We start from the raw sequence: 21,626 nt of genomic DNA on the forward strand, positions 1-21,626 counted from the left end.
CCGTGGGCCAGATCTGGCTCCCAGGCCTTGAGTTTGACACCCTGCTCTAGAGAATGAGGGAAATTGTTAAACACTGCCAGGATAATTAGTAACTAATTGAATGTGTTCAATCTTAATGTTATTTTATGAAAATAGTGTTGCTCTATTCAAGAACATGATAACTATAGCTTATAGATAAACTTCATTTAAATAATTTATATTAACAAAATATATTAAAATGTGATGTGTTCTATAGAATTATAATTATATATCACCTTTTCTATAAGCTAGAACCTTTGTCATATCAGTTCTGTTCAGACAGATAAACACAGATTGCTAAAGTCCTGAAAAATCTATAGAAGAAGCTGTAATGAAGTTTCTAGCTGCCAGTTTCTATTATTGATGCCTTCAGAATGAGAGAGGAAATAGTAGATAACAACCTCCATTGTATAGCGATAGAGCATTTCTTTCAACTACCACTTGAGGCTACCAGAGAGAGAGAAATCGGCAGATCTTTATTGTGCTTCAATTCCATTATCTACTAAATTACTACCTGCTGATCTTTCAGCTGTTTTTTCTCTCTCTTTTCTTTTTCTTCACAATTACTAATCTGTAAGCCTATGGGCAGGAATTACCTTCTTTCTGATCTTTGCAAGGTAATCTAGGAACTCTTTGGGTTAAAGACTAGAATAGGATAAAAATGCTTTTGCTGCTATAAAAAAAAGAAATATTTGCCTAGCATTCCCAATGCATTAATTTTTGAAATTTTTATTTAAAATGTGAGCAAATATTATCACTATTTCAGTTATCCTGTGGCTTGAATTATAGTCACAAGAAAACAGGAATGCAAGAAGGAAGTTTTATTAATTCTAGAAATGCTCTAAAATATTGAGGCTTAAATTTTTACCAACAAGCAACTTGTTCCTGCTTGAAAAATGATGTATCTTGAAAAGAAGGTGAGGGTAAATTTATGGACATCTTTTTAGACATTTCATTGTACTTCCAGTAAAATAAGTATACGATTGCAGTCTTATTCACCAGGCAAGAAGTATTTTGAGGGGAAAAGAAGAGGAAAAATATTAGACTAAAATTTTCTGAAGAAGCTTTTGAAGAAGGTAGCTTTTGAAGAATATCTCTGAATTTGTTAACATAATTAAGGTTTGGGGAGTTATCTAGAGAGAAATAACACGTTGGACATATGTGTGCTGATACTTAACAGCTGAAGTTTATTTTTTTAAGCGTTGATTAAAAAATAAATTTTCTGTGCTTGCTGTGGAAATTAAATTCAGAGGTTCTCCCCCCCAAAAAAATCTTTTTTGATTCTTAGGCAGTATATCTTAGATTGCAAGAGGAAGAGGAAGAAATCTTGAATTACAGAAAAAAGATCAGATAATATACTGAAGCTTAGGACTTCTTGGAAAGATCCAAGCAGATGTCATCTTAAAATAACTACCATGAATTAAAAGTATCACGTCTGTTTCAGGGCAAAAGGGAATCCCAAACTGAGCTTTCAGTTTGTTCTGATATTTTTTGGGATGATGCTTCTTTTCAAACAGTGAAAATTACTTTAAATCTTCAGCTAGGAAATATGAGGGGAAGGGTTAGAAATCCCTTAAAACATATTATTTTTAATGAGGGTAGTAGGCAAACTAATTGAAGGACGTTACATATACAGTAAAGCTAGATTTATTATTCTGTCTGAAGGATTAAAAGAATTGGTTAGTAACCTGAGGACCCTTAATCAGGTATAGCAGTTTGCCATAAATAAGTTTTTAAAGTAATCCTGAACCAGGTGGAAGTGATCAAGCATATTCTAGTCCACTGAATAATTGATATACTGTTATTTGCAAATACTATGAATTTCAAAGATTAGAAGCATCGTTACATGAATTTGCTAAAAACACAGGCAGACCTGTTTATAGGCAGGGCCCTTTATAACAAGTATCGTTTTCATGGTGATTGGCCTTTCCAGTACTAAGCCCTATAGCTTTGATAATTCGGGGGGAACTAGTGGGCATGGACAGGCTGGCAATTGTAGCACACAAAAAAGTCATATATATTTCTTTATCTAATATATCTAAATTTAGGTTTCAGGTGTAAAAGTAAAATTTTTAAATCAGCACATTTGTTTGGAAAACCAAGTGGTCCAGAATAGGAAAAGGCATAGACAAGGATGTATATAATCTCTATATTTTTTTATTTGTAAAGCAGATATAAGAATAATAGGATTGAAAGTCAGATTTAAAACTGAAGGTTGGAATAATCTGGGATATGCAGACATCACTTGTGGAGAACTATCCCCCCCCCCCAGGTAAAGCCAGGTTACTTTTTAGGGGGATGCTCTGTATTACATGGAGGAGGAGCTTCAGGAAGATCAGTGACCTAAAGCATTTCATTCACCCATTATGAGTCAGATCCCTCCTTTTGGCCATGAGTCCTCTGGTCTCTATAGGCATTTGTCTAACAAATCAGATAGCAGACAAGTGTTGGGTGTTGTTGTTTTTCCTGGTTAGGAGAATGTTAGAATAGTGACTTCATGGAATACTTGATTTTTTTACAGAAAGCGCATGTATGAATGAGAAAAAAAAATAAAGAAAATTATATCATGCTTTGTTGAATACATAGTCTTTTACCTTATTCCTTTTTAAAAAAGGATATGGATTCAACAAAGCATGACGGTTACTTTGAACACTTCCTCCATGACCTTTTTTAGATGAGTCTCTACATGCCAAGTATGATGCAAATGATATAACACAGGTTGTCTCATGTAGCAGTCAAGAATTTGGGTCACCAGCATTTTGCCACCTTGCATTTGGATGCTTGGTTCAGCTATTCCTCTAGCTTCACAGCAAATAGTTATTTGCCATGGAAAGGCAGATTTTTGTAGGCAGAGAGGACAAGGCTTAGGCAGGCATTAGGAAAAATGTGCTAGGCAGCCTTTACAAATATGTATATGACTAGGCTTGTGTTGGAATATGTGGGATAGAGAAATTTCCTCCAGAGAAGAGGGTTCTGTTTTGATCTTTTGGTTCTCACTAGGGATAGCTGTTTTCACTTTTTCACCCTCTTTTTAATTCCTATATTGCAACAGCATCCTTAACTTTCTGTTTCCTGGCATTTCTTGTGCACATTTACAGACTACATGGGGTCCCAAAAAGAATAATATCCAATCCTGGAGTCCAGTTTACTGCTAAGTTCTGGAGGGAATTCCTACGGTCCATTGGGTCATCCCAGGGACTTAGCTCCACCTTCCATCTGCCCACTAACAGAACTGCTGAAAAATTGAATGCAATGGTAGAACAGTACATTAGATGTTATGTAAACTACCAGCAAGAGAAATGGGCAGAGTTATTACTGTTTGCAGAAGTGGCATATAATAATGCAGTACACAGTAGCATGGGATTAACTCCTTTTCAAATAACCACGGGCATGGATTTTGTGCCAATGCCTGAGCTCCAGTGGTAGGATTCAGCCAGTTCGCACCACTTCGGGAGAACCGGTTATTAACTTTCTGAGCAGTTTGGCAAACTGGTTGTTGGAAGAAATCATTAGGGCAGAGAACCGGTTGTTAAATTATTTGAATCCCACCACTGCTCAGCTCCCTATAGAACCTCCCTGACGGATGGATGTCCCTGACGGAATGGATGGATTCATTGAGAAAAGGGTGGGAGAACACTAAGAAAGCTTTGGTTGAATCGGCAGGAAAATATAAAGCCCAGGCAGACAAACACTGATCCCTTCAACCCCTTTCCGGGTGGGAGATAAAGTATATTTGTCAACTAAATACTTAATATTAAGATTGCTTAGCAAAAAATTTGGTTCCAAATGTATAGGTCCTTTCCCCATAGTAAAGGTAATTAACCCGGTGACTGTCCAATTTAGCCTCCCTCGAATATTAGGGAAAGTACATCCAGTGTTTCATAGTAGCTTATTGAAACCAGCTAGGGGTTCTAACTTGAGGCCCTTACCAACTGCTCCCTCCCCTCCTTTGATAATCCAGGGGGATTAAGCACAAGATATTAAGAAATGGACTAAAAAGGGGGTTACCTAAACTTTGTTGAAGATTGTATTATTAATTTTTAGTTACATGAGTTGCTAATGAGATTGCAAGGTTCATTAATCTTGAGACATTATCAATATGCAAACGTGGGAAGTATTTTAAGAGAAATTTGGTTAAAAATAAGGATAAGATCCTGTAGTAAAGAATTAGTTCATATAAGATGGAAATGTCAGTGATATCATGCAGATGTGTATAATAAGTGATAATTTTCTGTTCACAAAAGCAAAATGAGTGAAAGAATTTGGATAAAGAGACTAACTTTTAGGCAACAATCCTATATAAATTATAGCACCTGAATTAAACAGGATGCCTTCTGTTTTTCTTAAATCACATCTCTTTATAGGTAGAAGACATTATTCCATACAATATTTGTATTCATTTTAAATCTAATTTAAATTAATTTTATTTTCAACTATTTATTCAACACAAATTGTTAGTGCTATGTTTGAATACCCTGTTTCCCCCAAAATAAGACATCCCCTGATAATAAGCCCAATCGGGCTTTTGAGTGCATGGCAATAAGGCCAAGCACTTATTTCAGGGTTCAAAAAAATATAAGACAGGGTCTTATTTTCAGGGAAACACATATGTTTGGGTACCTTTTTGTGATATCCTACTGATCATTTAGAATGCACTATTTCTGAAGAGACATTTGTTTGTAGTTCATTAACTTTTCCCAATTTGATACTACTTTCTCAGTACCAGAAAATAATGCTGGCTAAGCGATTATAAGAGTTGGAGACCATCAGGTTAGGAAAGCTGATGAAGACATTGCAATTGTGTGCTGAAATATGTATATTTAGATACCTACTTACATTTAGATGTGTAACTATATTTTTGTATAGAAAATAGAAAAAAATGTACAACTTCATACAGATTCTAAGTTCAGGAAAATTTTATACTAGCTGAAGATAGGACCAGTTCCCAAGAGACAGAGAAATTAAGGAATATTAAGGGAGAAAAAAAGTGCAAGTGAACAATGAGGAATATTACTGTAATATGCTATTTGAATAATGGTTTACACACATACACACACAAATGTGATTATTGCCACCATATCAATTCATGAAAACTTTTATCAATTTATCTCATTTGGAAATGCAGTTTTTCTAAAAATAGATTATTCTCCCATGTACTTTAACATGCATTGCTTTTCTTGGCTGTAATCTCATTAGAGCAAAATAAATTTTAGCTCCAAAAGGAAGAAGAAGGATGAGTAATTAGGAGATTAGTTTAATTAAAGCAATTGAGTAGTGGTTACATTTGTGCAGTTTGGGATTAATTAAGTCTCTTATTAGTGACAAGGTATGTAGTATCTATAAAATCCTGGGAAGTAATAATAGAATATCCTTTATTAATGGCACTATTTTTATAGGAGCCCTTACTAGTTGAGGTTTTCCATTGGGTTTCATCGTTCTGTTACTATCTTTTACTTTCTTCCACTTTCTTTTCAAAGTTTCGTTTATTGTATTTCCAATACAATTCAAATTGTTGGTATTGGTAAGGAGCAGTAGTGGGTTTCAAATCCTATTGCTACAGTTTCCCTCGTGGATGTGCACTTGCTCAACATATGCGGATAACGCTTCTGTGCATGGGTCGGGTACATGTGCATGTATGGGGGCAGGGCACATGCATGGGAACCACACACACATTACATTTTGGGCTTTGGGCACTTGGTTAGTCATCACTGTCCTAAGCAAAGCAAAAGACCCAACAACTTCAGAAGAAAAACAGGAGTTTTTCTACAACCACTATGTAGGACAGACAGGCAGAAAACTGGAAAATGCATCCATGAACACCAACTAGTACTTAAAAGACATGATGAAAACTTTAATTTCACAACATATAGGCAGACTTAACCATAGTTTCAATTGGAAAAATATGACCATCCTAAACCAAACCAAGTCCAAAAACACCAGGGAATTTCTAGAAGCCTGGCAGTCTGACAAATAGACACATAGACATTAACGACACCCTAGACTTGTGAATTGTCAATAAGAAAGACAAAAAAAATCTGGATAGTGGACTGGTAGTACCTGGAGACAGCAGAATAGAAGAGAAAGCACTAGAGAAGATAACAACATACAAAATACCTGGAAATAGAAATAGAACGACTCTGGCAAAAGAAAGCAAAGGTAATCTTAATAGTAATATGCACTTTGGATGCAATCCCAAAATAACTAGAGCACCACTTGAACCCCATCGTTATTGACACAATTACCATTAGTCATTTGCAAAAGACAATTTTACTCAGAACATCAGTCATCCTCTGATAATACCCTTAATACCATCAAACATCAACATACAGATGGGAAGGACTCAATAGGTGGGTAAAAATGTTAAATCCAGTCTGAACGTTATGGCAAATCCATAGTAATAATATTTACATATCATTAAACCTGAGCCTTGCAGCTTGTGAGGACCCTTGCATAAGTTTGTTACCACATCTTAACTGCGGCAGCAAAGATCACTTGGTGCTCCTTTGGCAAGGATTGAGCAGGATTTACAGGAGCTCCCACCAAGTGACCCTCTGTGCTGCAGGTAAGGCAAAGTGGCAAGCTCGTGCCTTTTATTCTATGAAAAATTCCTCCATTTTTCTTATAGTGCACATTATGTAATAAGTAAACAATTATAATGAAATAGAGACCTGTAGAGATTTGCAATATGTTTGGTTGGTAGCATTTTGTCTGTTCATTATCAGCAATATGCTCATTCATATGCCTTATCACACACTGATAATGTATGCAAGTGATTGTTTCATATTCATATAAAACTCTTTCCTGTTGTATTTGTGAACTTTCAGCCCTTTCTACGTAGTCATTCTGTCACATCTCACTTGACTTGAACCCTAAACAAGAAGGATCTATGACTCCATCTTGGGAAAAAAATAGTCTTTTCTAAAGGCCAAGTGTAGTATAATAAGGCAAAGCCAGATCTGAGGTTTGTGCGCCAAATTCCCAAGCATAATTCCCCCTTCCCAGGATCCTCTCCTCCCATTAGCCCTTGATTGTCCAATCATATTCAAACTAGATGTTTTTGAAACAGCCATCCTATGTGGCTACATTCCTTCACGGGTGGTTGTTGTTCTGTACTTAGGACAACCAAGTAGGGTCTGAGGCTTGGTCAGCAATAACTTGTTTATTGATGAAAGTTCATAACAACAACAACCGCAACAAACGAACTTAGAGAAAATCCTGACAGAACAACTACTCCCTTTTTTGTGTGACAGCTGCTTAACTAAACTGGCTGTCACGTCGGGGAACCAATCAGAACAAACCCTGTCTCCCGCTCTTTTAGCTAGCCACGCCTCAACCAATCAGCGGCGGCTAGCAACAGGCCTGCTTTCCTCGGGTCGTATCCCCGAAGACATAACAGTTGTCTCTGAATTTAAGTTTCCGGCAGGAACAATGAACTGGGATCCTCCTTCCTCACTACTGTTTGGCTCCCCCCACCAATAGCTCATGGCAGACTGGCACCAAAGCGAAGGTGAAAGACGACTGAGGTGGCAGTTCTGACACATTCTTTTTCCTGAGAGAATAATACCATAGTCCCCATAGCCCCAAGTAATACAACGGTGACAATTTGTTGGCGGCTACAGCCAAAATGGAATTGAGACAAAAGTGATCCTAGCAGAGGAAAGGACCATATTGAGAAATATAGAGTTTATCATTCTCCTGAACAGTGGGACCAGCAGCCAGGCATGGGTATATACCAGGGATGAAATCTAAAAAATTTCCCTACCGGTTCTGTGGGCGTGGCTTGGTTGTCAGATGGCTTGGTGGGCGTGGCCAATAACAATAAATAATAAAAATAATAAAGTATAAAAAAACAATAAGAGGTACCAAAAACCAACTTTCACACTTTACACACACACAACACAACACAACTGACTCACACACAATGTAAAAGCAGCTGCACTTCACACTTCACATAGCCACAAAAAGCTCAAAAACCAACTCACACACACAACTAACACACACACACACTATGCCACATACAGCTTTGTGAGATTTTGTGTGTTTGTGTAGTTAGAGTGAAACACTACAGAAACACACCAAATCTCAGAAAGCTGCACAAATATTTTATTTCATTTTATTATTTTATTTATTTCATTTTATTTTATTGTGGACTTCAAATCCCAGAGTTCCTCAGCCAGCCAGTTGATCACTGAGGAAATAGATTAGCTGAGCGATTGATTCTGTCTAGCTGAAACTGAAACTCCTTTCGGGGCTGTGGCCATGCGTTCATCAGTAATCAGTAATCAGGTAAGTGCCTTAGAATCGCTACTTTTACTTGTAGAAAACATGTTTTCTACAAGTAAGAGTACAAGTAAGGTTCTGCTGTTTTTTATTTTTAAAGGCCTGTTTCGGCTGAAGCAAAACCGGCTTTTAAAAGTAAAAAAAAAACACCTCTGCAGATGGTGTGGCTCAGCAGAGGCGGGGGGGCGGGGCCAGGGATTTTTGCTACCGGTCCTCCGAACCAGCGCGATCCCCTCCGATCCGGGAGCATTTCACCCCTGGTATATATATATACTGTCTGATAGCCAATGGGATCGACTCTGCAAGCTGACAAGCACCTATTCTTCCTCTTTCTTCCCAGCTTTCAGACTCGATCTGATTAGGATAGATGTGCCTTAGAACTGTTCCTTGCTTGCAAGGGTTGTTTTCTCCTTCAGGCATTTATTCCAGCGAGAAGGGCGACGTAGTCTGAAACCGCTGAAGGCTGCTTTTGCAGCGATTGTCATCTGGAGGGCTCCCAGTCCCTGGTTGAACCCTCTGTGTTGGCATGAAGGGTGATCCAGCCCGATACTGCCGAAAACCGCCTTTGGGGCATTTGACCAGGGAAGGGGGCTTGCAGGGATTGCCCCCTTCCTTTCCAGCGTGAATGGTTTTTGCCGGACCCTGCTGCAGGCTGCTTCACAGCGATGTCCCTGCAATCGGCAGGGCATCTGTGGATGCTCTCGGGCTTCGTCCTGATCGCCTCTTTGGAGCCGGCGCATCCAGGATCTTCCCTCCCATACGGACAGAGCACCTGAGAGCCAAGTCGGCGCTTCCTGCCAGGGACGTCAGAGAGGGTGAGATCGCTCTATTGCTGATTGGAGGGCCTGGTTTACCAGCGGGAGTTGGTTTACCAGGGGAGTTGGGAAAGTACGCCCGGGCCCGGCCTGTCGTAAAAGGCCCCTCTATATCCTGTGGCTCCAAGCCTAAGCAGATCCCTTGTGGCTGTTAGAGGCCTAGTTCTTTCAGGCTTGCCTCTTTTAAAATGGCCGCCACTCCATCCGAGTGGCCTGGCAAGCATGGCCTGCAGGCTTTACCCACTATTGAGCCTTATGCTCAGGCGGAGGCAGGCCCTTCAAGATTCAAGAGCACATTCAAGCCAAGGTGACCCATCCGACCAAAACTCCTAGAAAGGCCTCCAAGACCGAGGAGAAAGATGCCTTCAAACACCACAAGGCCATGGAAAAGGCCATTGATCGGGCTGTTAGGGAGGCAACTAAAAGGTCTAAAGATCTGCAATCAGGGGAACAGTCAGAGCACCCTGTTCCCCCACCACCACCATCAGGTGGTTCGCCCTGATACCCTCAGGAGGCCACAGCAAACTGGTCCCCAGATACTTTTGCAGGCCCAGACCAAAGCCTTCAGGGTGCAAATGACCACCTGTTTGGTCCTCTCCAGGGCCAAGATGTTAGGGCTAGCCAGGGGGTAGGCCAGGTGGGACGGCTGGTCTCTCCAGCTGAATCCACCTTTACGCCCACAGCCGCAGGCCTCAGGCAGGAGCAACAAGAAGCAGCCAGTGGCCAGTAGATATGGCAGAGTGCCATTAGTACATCTATGCAGCAGCAGACCCAGTCCTGGGTCTCTGATTGCTCCAGTTCCCAGGTCAGTCAGGGCCTGGAGGGAGATGGGGATCATGATCAAGACACAAAGTACGTGGCTGACTCTCATGTTCAGGATTCTGGGGCTGATGAGGAGGTTTTGTGGGATCCGGATTGTCAGATGACGAGGACCTGGTCCCTGACCAGCCGACACTCAGTCGCAGCAGGACCTAAATAAAATTGTTGCGGCCCTGGAGTTCTTGGCAGATGCCACCCTTAATGCTTCCCGGTTTGTGGCTAAGTCTATTGAGTCTACCATCTCATCCCACTGCTTACTTTGGCTGTGCTACTGGCAGGCTGATGCCAAAAACAAATGGCGCTTGGTATCCGCCATATTGAGAAATATAGAGTATTATTCTTAACCTATTGTCTATTTGGTCAGTATGTAAACAGGAAGGGAGAAAAGGTATAGTATGATAGTGATGGCAGTTCCAGTGGCATATTTATACCCCTTAATATGGACAGGCTTGAATGTTCATAAGGGAATAAGCAAGCAGATAGCAAGACTCTGTTAGCAGAAGCAAAACAGATCAACTACCTAAATAAGCAACTGCACAATAATGTTGCCAAATGTTTATTATTCTGGATCTGGTGACACCATAAGTGCTTGAGAGGAGTCTTCCAATGTAGAAAAGCTGACTTTTACCGATCCCTCTTTCCTCTTATGGCTTTGGTGCCTCTAAAAAACTCCCTTTACTCCCTGCTTTATTCCGTGAGGGACTTCCTTTGGATGCAATTTCAGTTAAGAGCAGACGGAGCCCTACTATTGTAAAGTGACCAGATTTCAGCGATGGCAAAGCGGGACACCATTGATGGGGAGGATAGGGGGGGCTGCGTATGCGTGCTGAGTCTTGCCATCTGCCTGAAGGAGGAGGAGCAGCTGCTGCCTCTCCGCTCTTCCAGGCAGGCTCGGCTCTCCTCTCGGCTCTTCTCTTCCTCTCGGGTGAAGTCAAGTGGCGTCTCTCCTCCCTCTTGCGCCCCCTTCTCTGCCACTCCCCCTTCTCCGCCTCCCATTTTCAGAATGGGAGTGAAAAAAAAAAATCAGGACTTTTTGGAATTGCCGCGGGACGCAGGACAAATTATTAAAAAGCGGGACTGTCCTGCCAAAAGCAGGACGTCTGGTCACTATATACTATTGCTCCAGTATTTGGTTGTGTATATGGTAAAACATTTTACTGACCTTCAAAGATGATGATCTTGTCTATTCAGAACTTCTACTGTAGACCTTAACATTGATTGATCGTTTTAAAATATGAAGAGTTATATAAGTAGGGTTGAGCACAATCTATTTTGGAAAAAGGTAATTATAGCTTTTTTGCAGAAAAGGGTTATTTAAAAATAGCAGGTCTCAGTATAGGAGAAAGATAAAGGATGAATAATAGTGATTTATATTGTGCTGTTCCACAACTTTATAGTTCCTATAATGGATTATGCATGTCTCAAAAAGTGTATTGTTGCACAAGTGCAAGGAATCAAATGTTACATTGATCCCTGGTTGTACCACATCAGAGTGAGTGTTTTGGCCTTTTCTTGCTTCAAATATTTTATTTATTTTTTATTTTATTTGTCAATCATATATAAGATAACAGGTAAAAGTATAAATGTAATTTGGATACATGAAAAGAGTAAGTAAAAAGGAATATTAGGACAGGGACAGTAGGCACGCAGGTGCACTTATGCACGCCCCTTATATAGGTATTATTCAAATAGGTATTACTCTGTAACGATGGCAATTACAAAGACCAGATGATGGTATTTCTAACTGCTGTAAGCTTCTCAGAGTCTAGAATTTAAGATAGGTTGCTTTATAAATTGAAATTATAAATAAAAGCAAGTTAAAAAGAAAAGAAGAAAGTAATGATGTTCTGCCTGCCTGCCTGCCTTTCTCTCTCCCTCTCGCCCTCTCTCTCTCCTCTTATAAGGATTATGACTTTCTCGTACTTCTTTGCTAGTTGATTCATGTTCTCAACTCAGTTTTAAGCAAGAGTCATGATTACCAATGTAATGGCATTCAGAAACATTTGAGCTTTTTGCTAATTATCAGTTTTTACTCACCAATGTCTTCTAGACTGGATCAAAACAATTTGGGAGATTTCTTTAAGCTGTCCCAAAGGAACCAAAGATAAGCAAAAGCTATTACCTACTTCAAAGGGTGGAGAAAGTCTGACTAAGTAGTTGCCAAAGAAACTGACAAATCTAAATCATTCTGTTTAGACAGGTCGAATAAATTCAGGTCTCTGTGAGGCAGAGGTTCTAAACCAGGGGAAAAAAAGTAATTCTTGATACTGAGTGGGCTGGGGGGGGGGAGTAAGACCCTTCAGCAGAAGAAATGGGAGACAAAAAAGGGACTATATGTGGAGCAAGGAGTTGGGGATTGGTTGACATTTAATAATGGTGGAGGAGAGGAGGTGGAAAACAGCAAGTGGGTCAGAATACTGAGGGAAGAGGAAAGCAGACAGAGGCATCAAGCATGTAGAGAATATTGAAAAGATGAAGTAAAAAGTAGCAGTAGGCTCTGGGAGAGGATGATAGAGATGGAGATGGGGAAAACTGGGGAGAATAAAAGACCTGTGAGGAATCAGCATAACAGACTCCCTGCCAATCCATTTTTGTATTTGCATCTTTAAATTAAAGGGACAGCCTCCCACACACTGATTCATGCTATGTCACAAGAACTGCTCTGCTATGATTAGTGATTGTATTATGTACTTCACTGAAGCATAGAATAGAATAACCTTTGGTTGATGGATGCCGCAAGCTGTCATGCAGAATTGTGCATTGTCAGTGTTAAAAAGATCCTCAGGAACAGTTTCCGCTTGCATTGGCAGAGTATATACTAAAATTGAAATGATACAGGGAAGATTAGCATAGCCTCTTTGCAAAGAAGGCATTCAAATTTCTGAAGTGTCCTTTATTTATTTATTTGGAATGGCTTGGAACAGCCTTAAAGGCTCAGATGTCTCATAATACTATTCTTTCATCCCTTAATCATTTTCTGTTTTTAAAACTGTAATTTTATTAAAAATTGCACTTATGAAAGAAAATTTAAAAAAAATTTAAAAAAAAGAAGCAGAGAAAAAGGAAATGGGAAAAATAGGAAATAATAATATACTAAATAAAAAGAAAATAAATATATAAAGAAATTAGTTTTCTCTTCTTCACAATGAACAATATTAGTAACTTATCACATTTTCTTAAGATACAACAAATGATCTCTTCTTCCCATATCTTATCTCTTATCTATAAACAAATCCTTAAAAACTCCCATTTAATTTCTGATCAGCAAAAGTCCATTAAGAGTTACCAGAGATAAGAACAAAACTTGATCAGATTAAACTTTATATTCCTTCCTTTTACTTTAACAGTCTGGTCCCCTGAAACTTGATTTATTTTCATATTTTCTTTATTCCTTCTCACAAAATTCTTCAAACCTTTAGCCAGCTTCTTTTCTAAATCCAATATAGAAAAATTACTCAAGTCACTCTCTTGGCTGTATATCCCTTTTAGTTGTTAAGACATCAGCCAATTTCTTTTATATGTCCAGTATTGCATCTTTTTCCATATCATCCTATTTTTAAATCCATTTTCAGATGGATTTAAGTCTTTGTCTTGGTCAGTAATACATGTTCATTTTTCATAAAATATTTTATCATTTGTTGTATTTTAAGAGAAGATGATTATCATCTACAATTATATAAAGGAACATACTCTTAAACTTAATTTCTGGGTCCATTGTTTGAAAATATCCTTCAATATGTCTAAAATATTTTACTCTGTTCTGTATTAAGAATGTTAAGTGTTGTTCTCCTTTAATTGTAATCATTAGTTCCTTCTGGTTCCCTCTAGTATCCAACCTTCAAAGTTCCATGTTATCATGCTTTTTAAAAGGAGAGCAAAACAACAGCTTTCCTCACAGGAAGATTTCTTACGATTAATTTCAAAAACTTATTTCAATCCATCTGGATCTTTAATCCAAAATCAACTTTCCAAAATCAATCAACCTCTTTCTTCAGCCTTTTAATCCTTTTTTGGATGTACAAATAATGGAAAATGTTCCTCCAAATTATGTTATGAATGAATGAATATAACCTAATTTGTTATATGAAGCCGCTGGGTGAGATCATCAGTGGCTTTGGGGTGAGGTACCATCTGTACGCTGATGATACTCAGCTGTACTTTTCCACCCCGGGCCACCCAACGAAGCTATCGAAGTGCTGTCCCGGTGTCTGGAAGCCATACAGGTCTGGATGGGGAGAAACAGGCTCAAACTCAATCCCTCCAAGGCGGAGTGGCTGTGGATGCCGGCACAGTCAGTTGCAGCTGCGGCTGACTGTTGGGGGGCGAGTCACTGGCCCCGATGGAAAGGGTGTGCAACTTGGGCGTCCTCCTGGATGGACGGCTGTCCTTTGAAGATCATTTGACAGCCGTCTCCAGGAGAACTTTTTACCAGGTTCGCCTGGTTTGCCAGTTGCGCCCCTTTCTAGACCTGGGTGCCCTATGCACGGTCACTCATGCGCTCGTGACATCTCACTTGGATTACTGCAATGCTCTCTACATGGGGCTCCCCTTGAAGAGCATCCGGAGGCTTCAGTTGGTTCAGAATGCAGCTGCGCGGGTGATAGAGGGAGCCCCTCGTGGCTCCCATATGACACCACTCCTGCGCAGATTGCACTGGCTACCTGTGGCCTTTCGGGTGCGCTTCAAGGTTTTGGTTACCATCTTTAAAGCGCTCCATGGCATAGGGCCTACTGCCACCGACTGCCTCCCACCAACCCGTACGCTCTCACAGAGAGGGACTCCTTAGGGTGCCGTCCACCAGGCAGTGCCGACTGGTGACACCCAGGGGAAGGGCTTTCTCTGTGGGGGCCCCCACCCTCTGGAACGAGCTTCCCCCAGGTCTTCGCCAACTTCCGGACCTCTGAACCTTCCTCTGCAAGCTTAAGACACATCTATTTATTTGTGCGGGGCTGGCCTAGAGTTTAGTTTTAAAGTTAGTTTTAAATGGGGTTTTGTATTATTTTAACGATAGTTTTAAATTTGGCCTAATGTAATAAGTTTTTTAATTGTTTTAACTTGTATTTATTCTTATGTTTTATAAGGCTGTGAATCGCCCTGAGTCCTTTGGGAGATAGGGCGGTATAAAAATTCGAATAATAAATAAATAAATAAATAAATATAAACATAATAATGGCTATAACATAACATATTATAACATATAACATAATGGAAATAACATAACATAACGGACATAACATAACAGGAAACTAAGCCTCAGACTGAACTAAGACTTGCAACAAATGTCAGAAGTAATTGGGAAAAAAAGCTTCTTTGAATATGTAAAATGCAAGAAAAAGTTAAGACAGAGTGGCTGTGGATGCCGGCATCCCGGTACAGCCAGCTGATTCCATCGCTGACTGTAGGGGGCGAGTCATTGGCCCCCACGGAGAGGGTCCGCAATCTAGGCGTCCTCCTGGATGTACGGCTGTCTTTAGAAGAGCATATGACGGCCATCGCCAGGGGAGCTTTTTATCAGGTTCGCCTGATATGCCGGTTGCATCCCTTCTTAGACCGGGATTCCCTATGGACAGTCACTCATGCCCTCATCACTTCCCGCCTGGACTACTGCAATGCTCTCTACATGGGTCTCCCCTTGAAGAGCATCCGGAAGCTCCAACTGGTTCAGAATGCAGCTGCGCGGGTGATAGAGGAAGCAACTCGAGGCTCCCATGTAACACCTCTCCTGCGCAAGCTGCACTGGCTTCCGGTAGTCTTCTGGGTGCAATTCAAGGTGCTGGTCACCACCTTTAAAGTGCTCCATGGCATAGGACCGGGTTATTTATGGGACCGCCTGCTGCTACCAGTGGCCTCCCATCGACTAGTGCGCTCCCATAGGGAGGGTCTCCTCAGGGTGCCGTCGGTCAGACAATGTCGGCTGGCAACCCCCAGGGGGAGGGCCTTCTCCGTGGGGGCCCCTGCCCTCTGGAACGAGCTGCCCCCAGGGATACGTCAACTCCCTGACCTCCGGACCTTCCGACGCGAACTGAAGACATTTTTGTTCCATCGCGCAGGGCTGACCTAATAGTTTTAATGGGGGGTTTTTATTAGAGTTTAATTCTTCTTAGCCAAATCAAATTAGTTTTTTCAAAATATTTTTAATTTTTGTGTTTTTTGTTTTGTTTGGCTGTAAACGGCCCTGAGTCCTTTGGGAGAAGAGCGGTATATAAATTAAAATAAGAAAGAAAGAAAGAAAGAAAGAAAGAAAGAAAGAAAGAAAGAAAGAAAGAAAGAAAGAAACAATCAGTGTACTAATGGGAGAAGTTGGCAAGGAAGTGATGGGTAGCAGGGAGAAAGCAGAGCTGCTTAATTCATTATTTGTATCTGTCTTCACGCAAAAAGAAAAAGTCCAGTTTACCAACAACAGAACCATAAAAAACAGATTAGGAATAGGAATAGAAATTAAAATAGGCAAAAAACGTTAAGAAAATATCTGTCTACTCTGGATGGGTTCAAATCAGCAGGACTAGATGGATGACATCCCAGAGTTCTGAAGGAGCTGGCTGATGTGATCTTGGAACCATTGAACCATAACTTTCAAAGATTCTGGAGCACCAGGGAACTACCAGAGCACTGGAAAAGAGCTGATATAGTCTCTATCTTTAAAAAAAGGGAAGAAGAATTATCCAGGAAACTATAGATCAATCAGCCTGACATCAATACCTGGGAAGATCTTGGAAAAGATAATCAAGCAACAGTTCTGCAAATACCTAGCAAAGTTATAACCAGAAGCCAACATGGGTTTGTCAAAAACAGATCATGCCAAACAAACCTTATTCTTTGGCAAAGTGACTAAATTAGTGGACCAGCAAAATGCTCTGGACATAATATATTTGGATTTCAGTAAGGCATTGACAAAGTAAACGACAACCTACTTCTTTGGTAAATTAGAAAAATATGGGATAGACAGGTGGTTTTGTAACTGGCTAACGAACCACACTCAACTTATAGTCCTTAATGGACATCTAAATGGAGGGAAGTAAGCAGTGGGGTACCCCAAGGCCCAATTCTCTTCAATATCTTCATAAATGATTTAGATGAGGGAATATAAGTGGAATTCATCAAATTTTCAGATGATACCAAGCTGGTAGGAATAGCCACCACCCCAGAAGATAGCTTCAAGATCCAGAAGGATCTTGACAAACTTGAACAAGAACGCTGGGTCATATCTAACAGATGAAATTCAATATAGAAAAAAGTAAAGATTTACACTTCTGCAAAAAAAGAAAAGAAAAAAGTACAGGTTTAGAAAAGGTAGAACCTGGCTCAATAGCAGTAACTGCAAGCGGATTTTGGAGTCCTACTGGATATTTACTTAAATATGAGCCAGTAGTGTGCTGCAACTACAAAAAAAAAAAAAAGTCAGTGCAACCCTAGGGTGTATTAACAAAAGGATAGAATCAAGAACATGTGAAGTATTAGTACCACTTTATAATATTTTGGTAAACCACACTTGGAATACTGCATCCAGTTTTGGTTATCACAATATTTTAAAAAGTGTTGAGACTGGAAAGAGTCCAGAAAAGAGCAACAAAGATGATTAGGGGACTGGAGGCTGAAGAATGGAATTGGGTTTGTCTAGTCTAGTGAAAAGGACTAGGGGTGACATGATAGCAATATTCCAGTAGTTGAGGGATTGCCACAAAGAAGAAGGGGGTCAACCTATTTACCAAAGCACCAAAAGGCAAAACAAAAAGAAACTAAGGAAGAATAGAATAGAATAGAATTTTTTATTGGCCAAGTGTGATTGGACACACAAGGAATTTGTCTTGGTGCATATGCTCTCAGTGTACATAAAAGAAAAGATACGTTCATCAAGGTACCAATCTAGAACTAAGGAGAATTTCCTGAAAGTGAGAACAATTAACGAGTAGAATGGCTTGCTTTCAGAAGATATGGGTGCAGATTTTTAGGGATTTTAAAATTTTAAAATTTTTAAAATTTTTAATTTTTATGGAGATTTTTAAGAAGAGATTGGACAGCTATTTGTCCAGAATGGTATAAGTCTCCTACTAGTGCAGAGGGCTGAACTCGAAGACCTCCAAGATTTCTTCGAACTCTGTTATTCTGTTAATTCCGAAGAAAATAGGTGGAAACAGGAGGAATATATTTAATATTTTGGGAAACCCAAATATTATAATTCCTGGTTAGGCTATCATTTGGTTTGTGGAATTTGATTTTCATACTCTAATAATGAAACCCATGATGAATAATGGTGTGGTTGGCAATTAAGACTCCTGTTATGAAGATCCCCAGAGTGCCTAGGGAAAGGACTTTCTAGAAGATATTAGCATGTACTGAAAAGCATTTCCATATACTAAGAATTCCATGTTTAGTGTGCAACAGAAGAGCAATCTGATTAAATTGCAGGAGTAATATTGCTACTGTTTTTGGTATCAGGGCAGGTAGTCTAACATACTGATCCTCCTATTCCTAGCAGCCATGAACCTCTTGCCTGTATAGCCTTTCCTAGAGCAAGAGAATTAAGTTGCTAAGGTGATACAAATGAATTACAAAAATAAATGCTGCATGGTATCACTGCGCCTGAGCTTTTTAGTAACAAATCAATTAGACATTTCTGGCATCGTCAAGAGTTGAGAATTAGGAACAGGTCAGCCTGAAAATAATTCCTTAAACAGAATAGCGCGTACTACCATGTTTTAATTATCTAAAAATCTTAAAAATAGAAGTTGGCCTTATGGCTGTAATAAATATTTGAATTGACTCTATTCATAAGTGTTTACCTTTACATCAGAGTTTATTTAATAAGTCAGTTTATGAGGAATTAGATACATTTGGTTCATTTTATATGCAGAAACTTAACATTATTAAACTATTGCATTAATAAGAGGTAAATATACTTCAACAGAAACAAATTTAGGGCTAAGAAGAAAAGAATTTAAAAATAATGGTACAGCTGGTGTTACTTGATCTGAGATAAAAATGAATTTTAAAAAATCAAACTATTTTCTATTGGTATTGGAGGGGGGAAAGTGGGATGCACTGGTTGTTTGTGTGTTGTGCGTTTCAGAGATTTTTTGCACTAACTTCTAAAATGAATTGGCTTGCTTTCTCTTTTAAGCTAATTCATAACCTGAATTCCATCCTACTCCCAATCTAAATAGTTCTCTTTTCAGACCCTTTTTTTTAATATTTGTTTTTTCTTAGAGCTTTTACAAAACATTCTGATTCTTATTTTGCTTCCCTTCTATTCTTCCTTCTTGAGATCTCTTAAGCATATTTGATGTTGATATTGTCAGTTTGTTTCATAAAGGTTAAATATAATTTTTGCTCTGTTACAAATTTTCTAGTGTAATTGATTTATTATTTAATCTAATATCTAATACACATTCCATAATCTCTGAAAAATCTTAACTATTTTTAAGAGGGGTTATGGAATCAGATTTGTAATGTTGGTACTATGAACAGTGATTTAAAAAAAATGATGAATATCAAACCGTTGACTAATTATATTAGCAAAATATTCTATTCTTTTCATTAACTTGGCCTTGTGCTACTATTACCTACAGCTGCTGGAGGTGCAGCACATGGGTGGTTATCAGTGAAGCATAAACTCAGTGCTAACAGTGGAATAAAAAGACAGATGGCAGAATGTGCTATTTATAGTTCATTCCAACCTGCCTCAGGCATGTACTGCAGAAATGGTTACAAGAAATGCTGTCAGTTACTAAGGAGATGAAGCAATCCTGTCGACAAAAAGTCTAAATTTCTAGTCTTAAGGAAGATTTCTGAACATGGGAAAATAGTTTTGGGTATGCATGTTCTAAATTTATTTTGTTGGAGTGAACGTAACTCTCACTTTCTTTGCTGAAAATGAATTCAAAGGAAGAATTCACCATTTATTTTTATTGTGTAGGCCAGGGGTGTCAAACTGTATTTCATTGAGAGCCGCATGAGGGTTGTGTTTGACCTCAATGAGGGGGGCTCGGTGAGCGTGTCCAAGTGGGTGTGGCCAGGGTGGGCGTGGCTCCCAAGCTCCGGTTTCGCTGGCAGAGGGCTGCAGGAGGTTGTTGCAGCCAAAAACAGAGCTGGCAGAGACACCATGGGCTAGTCCTTCGCTGTTTCTAGGGCAACCTTGCGAAGCAGATCTAAACACCCTGCAGGCAGGATCAGGCCCGCGGGCCTTGAGTTTGACACCCCTAGTGTAGGCCTTGGATGGCTTCTGTACTTGTGTACTTTTCTCTGGCTGTACAAGAAAAAAGGGGGATCCAAGACCTAGAACCTGGGGGATGGATTCCTTTTCCACTGGACAAACTTTATCTGTTTTCCTGGTAACTTTTTGAACAACAACAACTTGGTGACCCTGATTGATACAGTCCAGGATTTTCATTTTTCTGTTGCACTGAAGGTATCTTCTTCCAGAAGGAACAGATCTGTTTTCTCCACACAGAGACAAGATCTGCCTTCTTCTTCTTCTTTTACATTGTCAAATGATATATAGAGGATTTGAAGTTAACTAACTATTCTTTGTCAGACAAGAAGTATGTTTCAGCAACAAAGACATATATAGCCAAGTGGAATTATTTCCTTGTACTCAGTGAAACAGCTTGGCTTCATTATGTGCACTCTTCACCACACCTACATAAAAACTGAAGCAGAATGGCCTAGGCCTGCCTTTTCTCCAGGTCATTGGCTCTTCCTATGTATTGTATATAGGGGCGCGGTGGCTCAGGGGCTAGGATGTTGAACTTGTCGATCGAAAGGTCGGCAGCTCAGCGGTCCGAATCCCTAGTGCTGCCGTGTAACGGGGTGAGCTCCCGTTACTTGTCCCAGCTTCTGCTAACCTAGCAGTTTCGAAAGCACGTAAAAATGCAAGTAGAAAAAATAGGGACCACCTTTGGTGGGAAGGTAACAGCGTTCTGTGTGCCTTCGGCATTGAGTCATGCCGGCCACATGACCACGGAGACGTCTTCAGACAGCGCTGGCTCTTTGGCTTTGAAACGGAGATGAGCACCGCCCCCTAGAGTCAGCAGCGACTAGCACGTATGTGCAAGGGGAACCTTTACCTTTATCTTAATGTATGTCTAGTTAAAGCATTCATTCAGTTTAAATATATCCATCAATCTTTCATTTCAAACTGAAGCTTTTGGTCTGTATTGGTAATGCTCCTATCCAAAAGCTTTGATCAATGGACAGGTAAGTCAACCCTCCACCTCCTCACCTGGTTTATGAATGAATGCAGCATCCTTAGTTAATTGAATGCTGATTAATATAATACCGGAATATTAATTTCCTACCCCTTACAAAACAGGTGAAAAGAACTTATACTCAATTACTAAATCTGCTTAAAATTGTTATCTTGTCTTATAAATATACTATATTAATAAGAAAATAGTTAATGGGAAAAACAATAAGTATATTATATAAAAATATAATAATAATAATAAAAATTATTAATAATAATTATTAAGACTTTTCCATTCTAAAGGGATGAGCAACTGTTACTTTGTACTCAGATTCCCAATAAAATTTTAGCCTCAATGCCTCCTGGTATGGAGAGGGAGTGAAGCATCTTTGATATTTTTCAGGAGAGGATGTTCCACCAAAACCAGTGGCCCCTTTCAGATATCCCTTTGTTTGGAACTAAGACTCTGAATTGCAACCTGATTAAATCCTTTGCCAATCAATTAACACTAT

The 21,626-nt window shown here is 39.6% G+C and overlaps 1 protein-coding gene and 1 non-coding gene across 5 annotated transcripts in view; both read left to right on the forward strand.

Annotated features, from left to right (window-relative positions):
• RABGAP1L (RAB GTPase activating protein 1 like) overlaps positions 1-21,626 on the forward strand; it is a 188,049-nt gene that overhangs the window by 59,029 nt on the left and 107,394 nt on the right. The window lies entirely within an intron of this gene.
• Positions 12,729-12,833, forward strand: LOC131196454 (U6 spliceosomal RNA). The gene has a single exon (XR_009154738.1). It is a non-coding gene; the product is annotated as a U6 spliceosomal RNA (small nuclear RNA).

This window comes from Ahaetulla prasina, chromosome 3 (genome assembly GCF_028640845.1).
Source record: "Ahaetulla prasina isolate Xishuangbanna chromosome 3, ASM2864084v1, whole genome shotgun sequence".
NCBI classification, from domain to species: Eukaryota; Metazoa; Chordata; class Lepidosauria; order Squamata; family Colubridae; genus Ahaetulla; species Ahaetulla prasina.